General features: G+C 42.8%; 1 long non-coding RNA gene across 2 annotated transcripts; it reads right to left on the bottom strand.

Moving 5' to 3' along the window:
• Positions 1–652: 652 nt before the first annotated feature.
• Positions 653–4,589, bottom strand: LOC119342286. Of its 2 annotated transcripts, none has more exons than XR_005165517.1 (5): positions 4,167–4,589; positions 3,140–3,268; positions 2,448–2,514; positions 1,786–1,913; positions 653–865 (listed from the first exon to the last, which is right to left on the bottom strand). It is a non-coding gene; the product is annotated as an uncharacterized LOC119342286 (long non-coding RNA). The 2 variants fall into 2 exon arrangements; XR_005165514.1 differs by having other exon boundaries at positions 1,786–1,908; positions 4,167–4,587.
• Between the last annotated feature and the right edge of the window lie 10,066 nt (positions 4,590–14,655).

A 14,655-nucleotide genomic window follows, 5' to 3' on the forward strand; every position in this document is an offset into this window, starting at 1 on the left:
TTAATAAAAACCAATGAAGGCTTGCTGTTAATAATAAGATGTATGATAACATTACCCGTTGCACCAGATGGCGCAAGGTCCCATTTCAAACCAAGAGCTATTTGAAAATAATTGACAATTTGGAAATAATAAGGATACTTTTAATAATGGAAATTGAAGGAAACATAGCTTCAAACTATTGTAATAGAGTTTTCAAAATGCAGGCATTCTCTCTATGCAATTCTGCCATGTTAGCTGGAACTTTGGAATCAAGGCTACGATTTGTCCTTTCGCTGTTGGTAGACTGTGCCCTCCCACTCCTCTGAATCCATAGCGTTTTGTCCTTCAACAACCCTTTATAGGTCCGATGGACTATAATTCCTTCATTTTTTAGAGCTTAACAAAGAATGCCTTGCACAACATTTTTCATCTCTTTAGTGAGGCATGTTTATAGTTCCCACTCCTCTGCTTATGTTATGTTAGAAGCATCCAATCTTTATAGCCATCTCTTCTTTTTTGAAGGGAACTGGACAAACAATGCCCAACGCAATGTTTATGAAATATTCTACTGTAATAGAAGTGTAAACATGAAACGAGAACCAATTGAAGAAACAAGGACTTGTTGGTCCGCTGGAATTTAAGGGCAAACTTGAAATGGAAGGGCAAACCAAGATTGACAAGTACCACATCACGAACAAAAGTTTATAACAGATATAACAGTGACAATAATCAGGTTTTTGAAGATTTACAATGAACAACATGATTTGGCTTCTTGCTCTAAAATAGAAACAATCTGAAGCACTAACTTGGTGACAATCCCTCCAATTCAACAACAATGGACATATTTTCTACACTTTGCTCCTTTGCGGCTTGTAGAATCAAAGGGCTACGACCATCATTGCAGAAAAGGAAAAAATTAACAATAGTTCTTGCGTGAACGAGTCATCAGGTAATCATGTGAGTCTACTATATATAAACTGTAAGCAAAATTCAGCGACAAAGGTAACATGCGTAGCAAAAAACTGGATAACAAAAGGAATACTTTCAACTAAGTCTAGATGAAAATTTAACCGGATTTCATCTGATAACCTAGAGGCCAGCTGGAGATTGAGTAATTTTGGAATATAAATATATAAATATAAATTTAATGAACTGGGATGAACGGATCTTAGAAGGATGGCCTCACTTGTGGCTTTGGAACTTGAGTATCTCCATGGCTAATCAAGGCTTAGAGAGGCAGCAGTTAAAGCATCAGTCGAGTTAAGGTATGCCGCTATCAATCCTTCTTTTACTAATCTTAACATAACGTTAGTATTGATAAAAGACCTTGATACACTGCTCATGGTCATCTCGTTATTGACAAAGTGAATGTAAAACTGGCCTACAAAATAAAAGCATTTCCCAGTAACTGAATGTACAACCTGGGATCATGAGTGCTCTTAACATTCAATTACTGGGAATACCACTGGATGAAATATAGTGCAAACTCCAGATCTTATAAATTTTAATACATTCAACAACTAAGATTTTGAGCCATGAGATTATACGCCAATAGTTATAATTAAGCTTATGAGAGCATAAATCAATCATAAGAAGGCAGAAAGAATAAGCTCCAGAACACAATAAGGGCTTAAACTACTTATTTGAAAATAGCGAAACAACTCATTAAATCTAACTAATTTTAAATGATCCAATTTTAAGAATTAATCCAGTACAACTAAGAGAAGGCTACAAAATCATCAATCAAGAAGATTCTACTATATAAAATTGATAATTAGAGACAACTGTCACTGCTTGGTCACATACCACGGTCGACATGGCAATGACAGACATGTTATGGATATTTTCTATCCATAATTCCGCGGAGCTCCTCCGTTCTAAACCTCACCATCTTGACTGCTTTTGAATGTCACGCCGGGAATACCATTCCTGCTCTAATAATAGCAAGCTATCATAATCAAGCAATAATAGTGTGAATAACTGAACATTAAAATCCGACAGTAATATATACTAACAATCCTTTAAAGTAATTAAGACCACAGTTGTCTACTCAAAGCTCAAAGGTGCACTTAACAATGGTGTACAACAGTTAGTTTTATACACTGCCACCAAAATATTTTAACTAACACTTCCACCAACAGCCCCCGGTGAAGTGCAATATATAATTAATATGGTCAATCGAGCATATTATATTAATGTATTACAACTAATAAAAATGCACTGAGAAGGCAGCCATAAAGCAAGAACAACCACTGTGAAGAGCACTGACGATCACAGTAATGAGAAAAAGTAACACATGGCAATAACAAAGAAACATAATCCAGAGGATGCAGATGGAAAGAAACGTAATCCAAAAAATAAGACTAATATAGACAAGCCTCCAAAACTAATACTACTATTGACACACCTCCAACACTAAGGCTATAGACAAGCCTCCAAAAGTAAGACTAATGGAACACGGAATATACCTCCTGCAATTTCTTCCATCTAACTCCTTTTGATTCTACGGGAAAAGGTTGCAACATGAGGAATAGCCTGCAGAAATAGATAGATCAAATGCTGTGCAAGTCAATAATATGTTACTGCTAGCCATAGTGCATACATTCGCCATAGTGCATACATTCTATCTCTTATTATACTTTCTGCAACATACTACGACTCGGAGCAAATACATGACATATCATGGTAATGCCACAATGGTTATTATCGACTGGAATGAGCTGTCCAGATTTTTACTGGTAAATCAATTCAGTTTACATGCAACTACTAAAATTTTACAGGGAAATGTTGTAGTGATATCATGGTGGCGCAAGCATAGAAGTTGTTACAGAGTAGAAAGAACAGTCTAGATTTTCAGTACTGAATATGTCCGTCTAGCATTGCAAAAAGCTACAGTTAAGCCTCTCGCATGCTAATTATCTATGTTGAAGCCAGTAGAAAACCTACACTTACAATGGCATGTAGAAAAACAATGGAATGTAGCTTTTTGCAACGCGAGAGGCTTAACTGTAGAATACCTACACTTACAATGGCACCTAGAAAAACTACTGCAGTCTAAGGGATAATCGCCGCCAAAAAAGGTGAGAAAATAGAAGCTTCAGATAGCACCAAGTCATAATATGATAGTAGATAGCTCCAAGAAGAAATAGATTATATGTACATTGAGCCGCCACTAAGTTGTGAGTTGCTGTCTAGCAGACAGAACTTCCCTTTGAGCTGCCATAACCACTATTTCCACATGTGTAGGTTGCTGCTGCCAACAACTCTTATTTATCTGCACCTCCTAGTTCTGAAATTAAAGGAATGAAGCACAAAGTTTAAAGATTTAAGAGAATAGTAAACAACTACAAGTTTCAAAGGTGTGGCGAACTTGCAAATCTACATATGTAGACCTCACTGTTTGTTATGCAAAACACCCTACAATGTAAAGGATAGCGATGCCAAAATAACTAAGATACATGCTCTTACATTACACACATTCAAACTTGAGAACATGACTGTTGCTGCTTCCGCGCTGCTGTACTGTGCAAATTAGTCATGGATATTTTAATTGTATAGTTGTTTTGCTATGGTTCTAAATAGCGTATGTACCAGTTACTTACAATGCATAGTTCCATTTGCTATGGTTCTGAATCAACATGTTTTCCCATAGAACATTTATTTACCTACAGTACTCGCATTGATATCCACGAGACAAAAAGATGGAGAGGTAAACTAATTTTAGTGGGGACTAATTGGCAAGATGCTGCAGCTGCCATACGTACAACAACTAAGCACACTTGCATGGATTGTATGTCGTCCCCTCTTAAAACAGATGCCCATGCCAGGCGCCAAATCAAGCAAAGGAACAAAAGACTCCTCTATAAAGAGAAATGGAGCTCCAGGACAAATATATCCCCTTCTCGACGAGGAAAGATCAAGGTACCAACCAAACTAAGAAAGCCAACAAAAAACTTTCAGGAATATAGCTAGATCCGAGAGCATCTCTTGAGCAGTAACAAACAAAAATCCACTTTGCAGAAACTTAGCTGAGGTACCCAACAAACTTAAAAAGACAACAAAATTTCTACATGAAAGCCTAGCTAGATCTGAGCATCTGGTCGACTGAAAGAAACAAAAGGAATCCCATTTGTAGGAACCTAGCTAGACATGAACATCTCCTTGACAAGAAGGGTGAAGAAGCTCACCCAACAGAAGAACTGGAGCATGGACCTGGCACAATCACCGCGCATCCTTGTGTCCACCGCTAGCATGCTCGTTTTCGTTGGGGGTCTCCTATTCCCCCTCCAAACCGGACGGTGGCTGAGCACCACGGAAGGACGAGCCCCCTGCATAAATAGATAAGATGAACATCAGCAAGGGAGGGAGGCGATGGCGGATCTAGATGGGCGAGGCGAAGGAGCAGCCATAAATCCCGAGCACGGCGACTTGCGGGGGAGAGCGACTTCGGCTGCTAATGGGTGAGGGCGCGGGAGATCGGCGGCTGGCGTGTGAGTGCAGGAGAGGTTGATGGCGGCGAGGGCACGAGAGGTCGAGCCGCCGGCTGGGGATGAGGAGGCATTGGGGAGTGGATGGAGGGAATGATGAGGGCTCTAGGGTTGCTTTCACCCTGCCGCGTGAAGAGATGTGCATGGAAGGAGATAAACCATTAGGCTTACGCATGGGACCGGCAGTATAAGGCCCACCTGTCATTGAACGCAAGCAAAATGAATAGCCACACGAAAAACCAGCGCCCACGACCTGGCACAGACCCCACGTCGCGTGCCGCGCGGAGTTGATTGCCAAAACCTCCTCACGCGGGAACGACCAACCCAGCCAACGAGACGACGAGACACGCACCCGGTGAAGCCGACAAGCGGGACCAGAAGCAGCGCTGGCCCACCCATCGTTACGGCAGGCCAAAGGTGGGCGCACAAGCCGGGTGCACATGCACCGGCCGGCCCCTCCGCAGCTGCTGCCCACAACGCACGACGCGCGCAGTGCGCCAGGAACTTCCCGCTAAGAGCGGTTGACCCCAGAAAATTCTAGCCTATACCCTACACCACGGGACGGACATCCAGTGCAACCGACGAGCGGGACCAAAGGCAACAACGGCCCACCCGTCATCGGTGTAGCACAGACATGGGCAAAGAAATCGGGTGCATAAGCGCTGGCCAGCCCTCTGCGGCTCACCCACGCCGCACGACGCGGATGGCGCGGCGCGCGCGACGCGGCGCGTGTGGAGAGGCACGCGGACACCCATGATAGTTTCACCCAGCCAATTGAATCCAGCCCAAGCCCACAGGTCATTCCCTGTCCAAAATCTACCACACGGTGAAAACGGCACAGGTCAATTCCAGCGAACATCCAATGGCTCAAAATGAAAAAATGACCACGTTGACCAGAATCGGACGGCGAACGAAGGATGCCATCGGGGAGCTCATGGGAGCGAGTTGCCCAGCCTCTCTTTTGTTTTAAATATAGTTAGTACATCAAATGTACTATTATTTGGAATCAACATCAAGTGTATTCAAAAAATAGAATTCGAGGTTATGTAGTACACATAGTTCATATCTATCTCTATAGTAATCATGTGGTGTGTTATTAAGGTAATACACGAATGATGGTTGAAGTTGGCAACAATCATGATTGTTGATTCTTATTGAAATAGAGAAATGAATTCAAATTTAGTTCGAATTGCAGCAGTAGTATAGACATTTTGGAATGCACTAAAATGTTGGTGTGAGTAGGTTACATGTATTATACAGCAAGCGAAAAAATTTAATCGGACATAACATGGATTCATACTCCCTCCTTCCGTCTATATAGGGCGTAATGAGATTTTTAAGACCGCCTTTGACTATTGACAAGATTAATAGTACATGACATGCACAATGTGAAAATTATATCATTGAAAGAACCTTTCACAGACGAATTTAACGGTGTGCTTTGTGTAGGTTGCATGTCATATATCATTGCTCTAATATTTGATCAAAGTTAGCATCGAAAAACGCATTAAGCCCTATATAGATGGAAGGAGGGAGTAGCTTTGAATAGCATTTTTTATAGTAAAACAGGGCAAGACTCTTTCTTTGTGTGGTGTGAATAGTTTTATTTTTTTCGTTTTCTTTTTGGTTGAGGGAAGTGCGAATTGATTTGGTACGTACAAGTACAATTTTACTACACGTTAGGCTTGTCCCTAAAATTCAACCCGCGTCTTGTTATATCCCGAAATTTCAGATATCATGTTCTCAAAACTGGCGCCTTCACAACCCGCGCCTTGCTATCCCGAAATTACAATGCGCGCGAAAACTCCCTCTAGCTGCCAAATCCCGACACGAGAAATCCCCCTTCTAACCCTAGGCCGGAAGGGCCGCTAGTTCAAATCGGTGGGGGGTACTTTTGTAACACACCCTACATTTTGGACAAGCGCATCCCTAAGTCATGCTTCACCCCCTCCATCGCCCCCTTTTCGCCATTCAAAATCCGAGGCCGCCATAACCTCTCCGCTCCAGCCGCGAAACCCCACCCTCCTCTGTCTGCCACGTCACCGCTTCTCAGCCGAAGCCTCTTCCCCGACGACATCGTCCACCCCAACAGCTCGACGTCCCTCGTCCACCTCCCCGGATGAGGATCCGTCATCCATCTCGCCATCCTGCCGGTTCAGCCGCCCCGTCCTCCACCTCCAAGGAGCTGCTCCGACGATCGCCTCGTCTATCGCAGCTGCTCCATCCCCACAGCGCTGCCTTAACCTGCTCCACAGGAACCGCAGCATCCTCACCGACTCCTCGGACGAAGCCGAGGCCTACTCTGCGCCACCAAAGAGGTTGTACACTCATCGCATCACACCTTTTCCTTAACTCGACCTCCCGACGCTGACGGTGCTCCACCCCACACCCCCATGGAGCGGCTACCTTGAAGCCGGCGCCGCGGGCGACATCTCCATGGCAGCTCTCCCCCAGTGCGAGGCCCCTTTGGTGGCGGTGTCCATACCAGCCGGATCTGCTGCTGCTGCTCTGGCTCTCGCTCGCTCGCTCGCGCTACTGCTGCTGCTGCTGCTGCTCCGGCTTTCGCTCCATCGCTCGCTCGCCCAGCAGCTGCCGCTGCTTTCCCCCTCGCTCGTGCTGCTGCTCTGCTCCAATTAAGCCACACTTCAGTCGACTGAATCGACTTTTGGGTCAGTTGGTTTTCAGGGGTTGGGGGGGCTCGCCGGAGTTAAGGAAGAACCACCCGCAGCGGGGACGGGGGCTCGCCGGAGAGGTACCCCACTATCTATCTTAGGGTTCAGGGTGGGGGCGGGGGGCCTAGAGGGCTGGCCGGGGTGGCGGTGGCGAGTTGTTTCGTTGCGGCGAGGCGGCACTGGGGCCGGCGGTTCGGCCGGTGGTGGTGGCAGCTCAGGGTGGGTGCAGGTTGAAGATGAACTGCAGGCCCTCCCTAAACTACATGTCAAGTGCCTCTCTCCTACCATTGCGTTCAGTTTCGACAGTAGCATTCAGATTCCACAGTAAATTTAAGTTTCGATAGTTAAGTTCAGAGTCAACAGTTTTTACCTCATCTGTTGTAGTCAGGTGGTTTTTGGTGATGTTAATTTTACATCCATTTTACATCATCTACTAGAGATGATCCATCACAACAGAGCAGTGCCCTGAACGCCGTCTACAGATTCCTCAGATCTTCCTCCACACCTTTGATAGCCACCTCTGCCTCAACTGCTTCAGCAACCCCCCCAATGATGCTGAGGTCAACACGGCTATGGCAAAGAGGTTGTACACTTGTTGCATCACTTATTACTATACATTCACGTCGATCCATTCGGGCTATTTTGTTTCAACGAAAAAACATAGCAATAGGGAATTTTCCAATGGCACTCTACTATTCAATTATTCATGCATTTTGTTGAAAGGAATGAAGCAAAACATCCACCTGGACCTACTTTTCAAAATCCTATGCATGAAAACAAGACCAAGTGCATTAGTGCCAGAATAACATTCTAACTGTACACGCTTTCATATGGTTTCACTTTATTTTGGTCATGTTTCTTTGCATTCCTCTGCTCTTCCAATTCCTGTAAACCAAACACCCAAGTCGACAGAAATCCTGTGTTTACAAATGCTCTGTTTACCATGTGCATATTCCTATCCTATTCCGGTGTTTTTCCTATCCCTGCGTTTTAAGAATCATGCAAGCCAAATGAGCCCTTACAGAATTACTTCAGTTACATGTACGTGTCGAAGGGAACTTTGTGTGGTTTGTCCTTCTCCTGCCGTGACGTCGTCCACCTCACCTGAGCTGTTCCATCGACAGAAGCATCCACCAAACCAGACATCACGACTCCTGACCGTCTTTCACCGCCTCAGATCTCCTTCCCTGCCGCCGGCACCCACCGCAACGGCGGGTCCACAAGAGAGGTCGCACTCTTTTGTTTCTGCTTATGTTATGCATTGCTTAAACTTACCTGCTAATTTATCGACCTGTTCAGCTCTTGGACTCCCAAGTCAGGTCCAAATTAATGTTCAAACTTGAGTTCTAAAATAGTTGTGGGGCACATATCGAGGCAATAATGAATAGTACGTCTGTCTAATATCTGGTTCACCTAGGGTATGCCTATGTTGTTCATCTTGGGTGGGAAACAAATAGTAAAGCAATCATCATTTGTCTTTTTATTAATTTAAAACAATCATCATCCTACTATCATTATTTTTGGATCCATCCACTGGTTGTTACCATCACTCTAAATTTCTGCAGGCTCTCCTTACATAATCTCACCATATTTTATCGTATGCATGTCAGATATTGTACACAGTCATGCTGAACATGTAGAGAAAAAGAGAAGAGTTTTGCGCGGCAATACAATGTCATGCAGACATCGCTCCATGGTGGGTTCAGTGGCAATTCCTCCCCACCCCTCTCCAGATTGTAATCCAGAGGAAGATATCTGTTCTGAGGCGGATTCAGACGCCGCTGACCACTCCTATTTACCCCTCAAGGTGTTTGCTCTACCTTGTCATGATGATGTTAGTCATATCATGCATATGTTGCCCTGCAGTGCCTACTTTTGACATCATATATGTCATCTGCTTAGTTTAGACATGTTCTGTAATGCCACCTGTTTAGTTTCTATATCATATATAGGAATTATGCAGTCTCATGTCTTTTAGCCAGCCATAATATATTTGAAATGTGCAATGCCATCCTGTTTAACTAGGCATCATATATTTGAATGATATCTTGCCCATCCTTTTCTTCATTACATTTCCATTTGTCGACAATGTTTGTACATTAAACTACTCTTCCTGTAAATCAGCCATTTGGGTGGGAGATAGAAAAATCTGGAGTGAAAACAAGGCCTTCAGAGCAGACAGTGCTACCTGTCGAAGCAGATCTCTTATTGGATCCCGATAGCTCCTCGGAGATGGATTCAGAGACAGATGACCAGTCCTATTCCCCCACTGAGGTGTATGCTCTAACTTGGCACGGTTATACTGCTCATATCATGCATACGGTGTCTTGCATTGCATAGTTTAGACATCATATACACAATATTCAACACCATGTTCTTAGTTCAGACATCATATCGAATGCCCTCTGTTTAGCCTATAAATCACATATGTGAATTAAATGATGCGATCCTGATTACTTAGATAACATGTAGGTGAATTATGTCACGCGATCATGTTTAGTTATTCATCATATCTTTGAATTATGTTATGCTATGCTATCCAGTTTAGATAGACATCATATATGTGAAATTATGTCATGCTATCTATTTTAGTTAAACAATATACATGTCAACTATTTCATGCCCTCTTTTTTCCACACTATGTATTGCATCGGTCTCTCATACAATGTCTGTACATTCAACTATGTTTCTTGTTTATCAGCCATTTGAATTGGAGCGGGTGATGCCAGTATCTAGCCGACTAAAAAGATGGTCTTCAAATAAAACAGTGCTACCTCTTGGTGGAGATAGCACCCCGGTTGTACATGCACAAGAACCAGCCCTACCACACATAACCCAAACTCTCGCAGATTGTACCCCTACTGCAATGGACAGAGAACCAGCTTCACCCAATCTAACCCAACCCCAGCCGATAGTAACCCAGTTCCTGTTGACACAGCACCATCTCCACCATAGACTCCCAAACAAGAGCAGTTAGTAAGGCAGCTCCAGTGCCCAAAGGGCCAGTACTATCACGGCGAACCCCAACTCCACCAGTTAGTACGCCTATTCCTGTGGAGGAAGCACAACCAGCTAGTCATAGTTTAGCATCTATCGCATTTGATGTTGTTAAATCGTATGTGCGTATCTTCCCATCTTGGAAATATTATACTGAAAATGAAGGAAAATGCCAGTTGCAGGTGTTTGTCCAGGAGTTATGTGTAAGTAATGTTATTCATGGCAATTACTTTGCTTCCATACATCCTACCTCCATGATGGTAATAATATAGCAATTTTTCCCATTTTTCTCTATAGAGAAGGACTGATTTGGAAACTCAGGATGAGGTAACCTATCCTAATACCTCTGATATCTTCAAGAATGCTTGGTGGCAGTATTGGAATTACCTGAAGAAAACGTACTTGACCGACAAAGAAACTCATCAAATTCCCTTACGTTCTCCTAAGACACATTTACTGGACGATGACTGGGAACGCCTTGTTCTGTACTGGTCCCGAACCAAGAATGTGGTAAGGTCTATGAGCTCATTTTTCTATTTTTAAGTATTATACTCTTGCGTCTTACTGTACTCTGTTCATGTAGAACAAGTGCCTAAACCTGAAGAACAACTGTTCTAATTTAAGATTCCATTGCTATCATAGTTCAAAAAAGCGCTAGGCGTTAATTGTGCGTTTTGCCACCGCCTTGCGCTTTACTAACCAAAGTGCATGCTTATGCATAGTTATGCATAGATTAAGCGTAGTTATGCGCAATGCGTTTTGCCAACACCTAGAGCCTAGGTGCGCTTAAGCGCTCGCTTAGGCGCGCCTTTTTTAACTATGATTGCTTTGCTCTTGTATCACTGTATTTACTCATACAAACTTATTTTTAAATTGAAGGATCCAATCGAAACTCCAATGGCACATCAGGTATGTTCACGCATGTTTCTTTAACAGGTTTGCTCTTATCAATAGCTCTTTTGATTTCAATTTGAATTGTGTATACAGTTGACTTTCATATCATGCACATTACTAGCATCACAACAGAGCCAATAGTATTGTTGTACATGTAGACCTATGCTACCCATATGAAATCTTGTTGCGCCGTGTAGTTTCCCACGCTTTGTATTCTTTCATTGCTGCTTTGTCTTGAACTGATATGATTTGAACCGTGTCTCTATTTTGATTTGGCAAGACAATGTAGTGACCATAGGACATAGATATATGTTTGTTTGATGCTTTTATTATGTACTAGTACTTGGAAATAGAAGACTTGGTAGTTTAATACTGTCTACCTTACTAATGAACTGGTTCACCGAAATGAGTTTCAATACTAGTACATGCTAAACTTGTTATGTGTCTGCTTGTTTCTTCTTTTAGAATGCTGATAGAATATTGGGGAAGAGTGCCTTATTAAGCAATGGTAAAGGAAGTAATGCAGATAAGGTTCAGGATAGTGACACATCCTTGTTGGTCTCCAACAAAGCTGATAAAACAGCTACGGAAGACTATCTTGAAGACAGCGAGACAACCCCAAAGTCCTGTCTTGGTTTAGTGTTTGAGTTACTGGCCACTATCGCTTGCACAAGCTATTCAAACTCACTGTCTGAATCAGTTCGGTTTCTTGAGTCTCAACTACAAGCTGAAAGACATCGATCAGCTGTGCTGCGACAATAAGCAGAAGGGCTGCGGAAGTCCCTGGAGCATTCAGATGCATACTTTCTGTTGCAACAGCAAGCGTTGGAGGATTTAAGCGCCAAACAGGACAAAGCTAATCAGCTTGCTAAGCTTATTGCCAGCATGGTGGATACCCAGGATAACGTTTCTTGAGCTTGATAACCCACAAGTATAGGGGATCGCAACAGCTTTCGAGAGTAGAGTATTCAACCCAAATTTATTGATTCGACACAAGGGGAGCCAAAGAATAGTATTAGCAGTTGAGTTGTCAATTCAACCACACCTGGATAACTTAGTATCTGCAGCAAAGTATTTAGTAGCAAAATTGGTATGATAGTAATGGTAACAGTAGCAACAGTAAAGATAAATGTTTTTGCGTTTTTGTAGTAAGTGAAACAATAGCAACAGAAAATTAAACAAGCGAAGAACAATATATGAAAAGCTCGTAGGCAATGGATCAGTGATGGATAATTATGCCAGATGCGATTCCTCATGCAATAGTTATAACATAGGGTGATATAGAACTAGCTCCAGTTCATCAATGTAATGTAGGCATGTATTCCGTAAATAGTCATACGTGCTTATGGAAAAGAACTTGCATGACATCTTTTGTCCTACCCTCCCGTGGCAGCGGGGTCCTAGTGGAAACTAAGGGATATTAAGGCCTCCTTTTAATAGAGAACCGGACCAAAGCATTAACACATAGTGAAATACATGAACTCCTCAAACTACGGTCATCACCGAGAAGTATCCCGATTATTTTCACTTCGGGGTTGTCGGATCATAACACATAATAGGTGACTATAGACTTGCAAGATAGGATCAAGAACACACATATATTCATGAAAACATAATAGGTTTAGATCTGAAATCATGGCACTCGGGCCCTAGTGACAAGCATTAAGCATATCAAAGTCATAACAACATTAATCTCAGAACATAGTGGATACTAGGGATCAAACCTAACAAAACTAACTTGATTACATGGTAAATCTCATCCAACCCATCACCGTCCAGCAAGCCTACGATGGAATTACTCACACACAATGGTGAGCATCATGAAATTGGTGATGGAGGATGGTTGATGATGATGACGGTGATGAATCCCCCTCTCCGGAGCCCCGAACGGACTCCAGATCAGCCCTCCTGAGAGAGATTAGGGCTTGGCGGCGGCTCCGTATCGTAAAACGCGATGAAACTTTCTCTCTGATTTTTTTCTTCGCAAGATGGTATATATGGAGTTGGAGTTGAGGTCGGAGGAGGTCTGGGGGGGCCCACGAGATAGGGGGCGCGCCCTAGGGGGGGCGCCCCCCTGTCTCGTGGACAGGCCTTGGGCCCCCTGGCCCTGATTCTTTCACCAAAAAATCTTATTAATTCTAAAAAGTCCCTCCGTGGATTTGCAGGTCATTCTGAGAACTTTTCTTTTCTACACATAAAACAACATCATGGTAGTTTTGCTGAAAACAGCGTCAGTCTGGGTTAGTTTCATTCAAATCATGCAAGTTAGAGTCCAAAACAAGGGCAAAAGTGTTTGGAAAAGTAGATACGTTGGAGACGTATCAACTCCCCAAAGCTTAAACCTTTGCTTGTCCTCAAGCAATTCAGTTGATAAACTGAAAGTGATAAAGAAAATTTTTTACAAACTCTGTTTGCTCTTGTTGTTGTAAACATGAAAAGCCAACATTCAAGTTTCAGCAAATATTACGAACTAACCATACTCACAATAACACAAAGGTCTCACAATTACTCATATCAATAGCATAATCAGCTAGCGAGCCATAATAATAAAACTCGGATGACAACACTTTCTCAAAATAATCATAACATGATATAACAAAATGGTATCTCGCTAGCCCTTTCTGAGACCACAAAACATAAATGCAGAGCACCTTTAAAGATCAAGGACTGACTAAATATTGTAATTCTTGGTAAAAGAGAACCAGTCAAGTCATACCCAATATAAACCAATAATAATGAATGCAAATGAGAGTGTGCTCTCCACCGAGTGCTTTTAATGAGAAGGGTGATGACTCAGCATAAAAGTAAATAGATAGGCCCTTCGCAGAGGGAAGCAGGGATTTGTAGAGGTGCCAGAGCTCGATTTTAAAATAGAGATTGAATAACATTTTGAGCGGCATACTTTTGTTGTCAACGCAACACCTAAGAGATGATTGTATCTTCCATACTACATGCATTATAGGTAGTTCCCAAACAGAATGGTAAAGGTTTATACTCCCCCAACCACCAACAAGCATCAATCCATGGCTTGCTCGAAACAACGAGTGCCTCCAACATACAACAGCCCTGGGGGAGTTTTGTTTAATTATTTTGATTTGCTTTGATCTTTTTGGATCATGGGACTGGGCATCCCGGTTACCAGCCCTTTCTCGTGAATGAGGAGCGGAGTCCACTCCTCTGAGAATAACACACACAACATGGAAGATATAGGCAGCACTAGTTGTAACATGAGCTACTCGAGCATACAAAACATAATTTCATTTGAAGGTTTGGAGTTTGGCACATACAAATTTACTTGGAACGGCAGGTAGATACCGCATATAGGAAGGTATAGTGGACTCATATGGAACAACTTTGGGGTTTAAGGAGTTTGGATGCACAAGTGGTATTCCCGCTTAGTACAGGTGAAGGCTAGCAAAAGACTGGGAAGTGACCAACTGAGAGAGCAACAATAGTCGTAAGCATGCATTAAAATTAATTCACACCAAGTACAAGCATGAGTAGGATATAATCCACCATGAACATAAATATTGTGAAGGCTGCGTTGATTTGATTCAACTACATGCATGAACATGTGCCAAGTCGAGTCACTCAATTCATTTAAAGGAGGATACCATCCCATCATA

Source organism: Triticum dicoccoides, chromosome 1B (assembly GCF_002162155.2).
Source record: "Triticum dicoccoides isolate Atlit2015 ecotype Zavitan chromosome 1B, WEW_v2.0, whole genome shotgun sequence".
Taxonomy (NCBI): Eukaryota; Viridiplantae; Streptophyta; class Magnoliopsida; order Poales; family Poaceae; genus Triticum; species Triticum dicoccoides.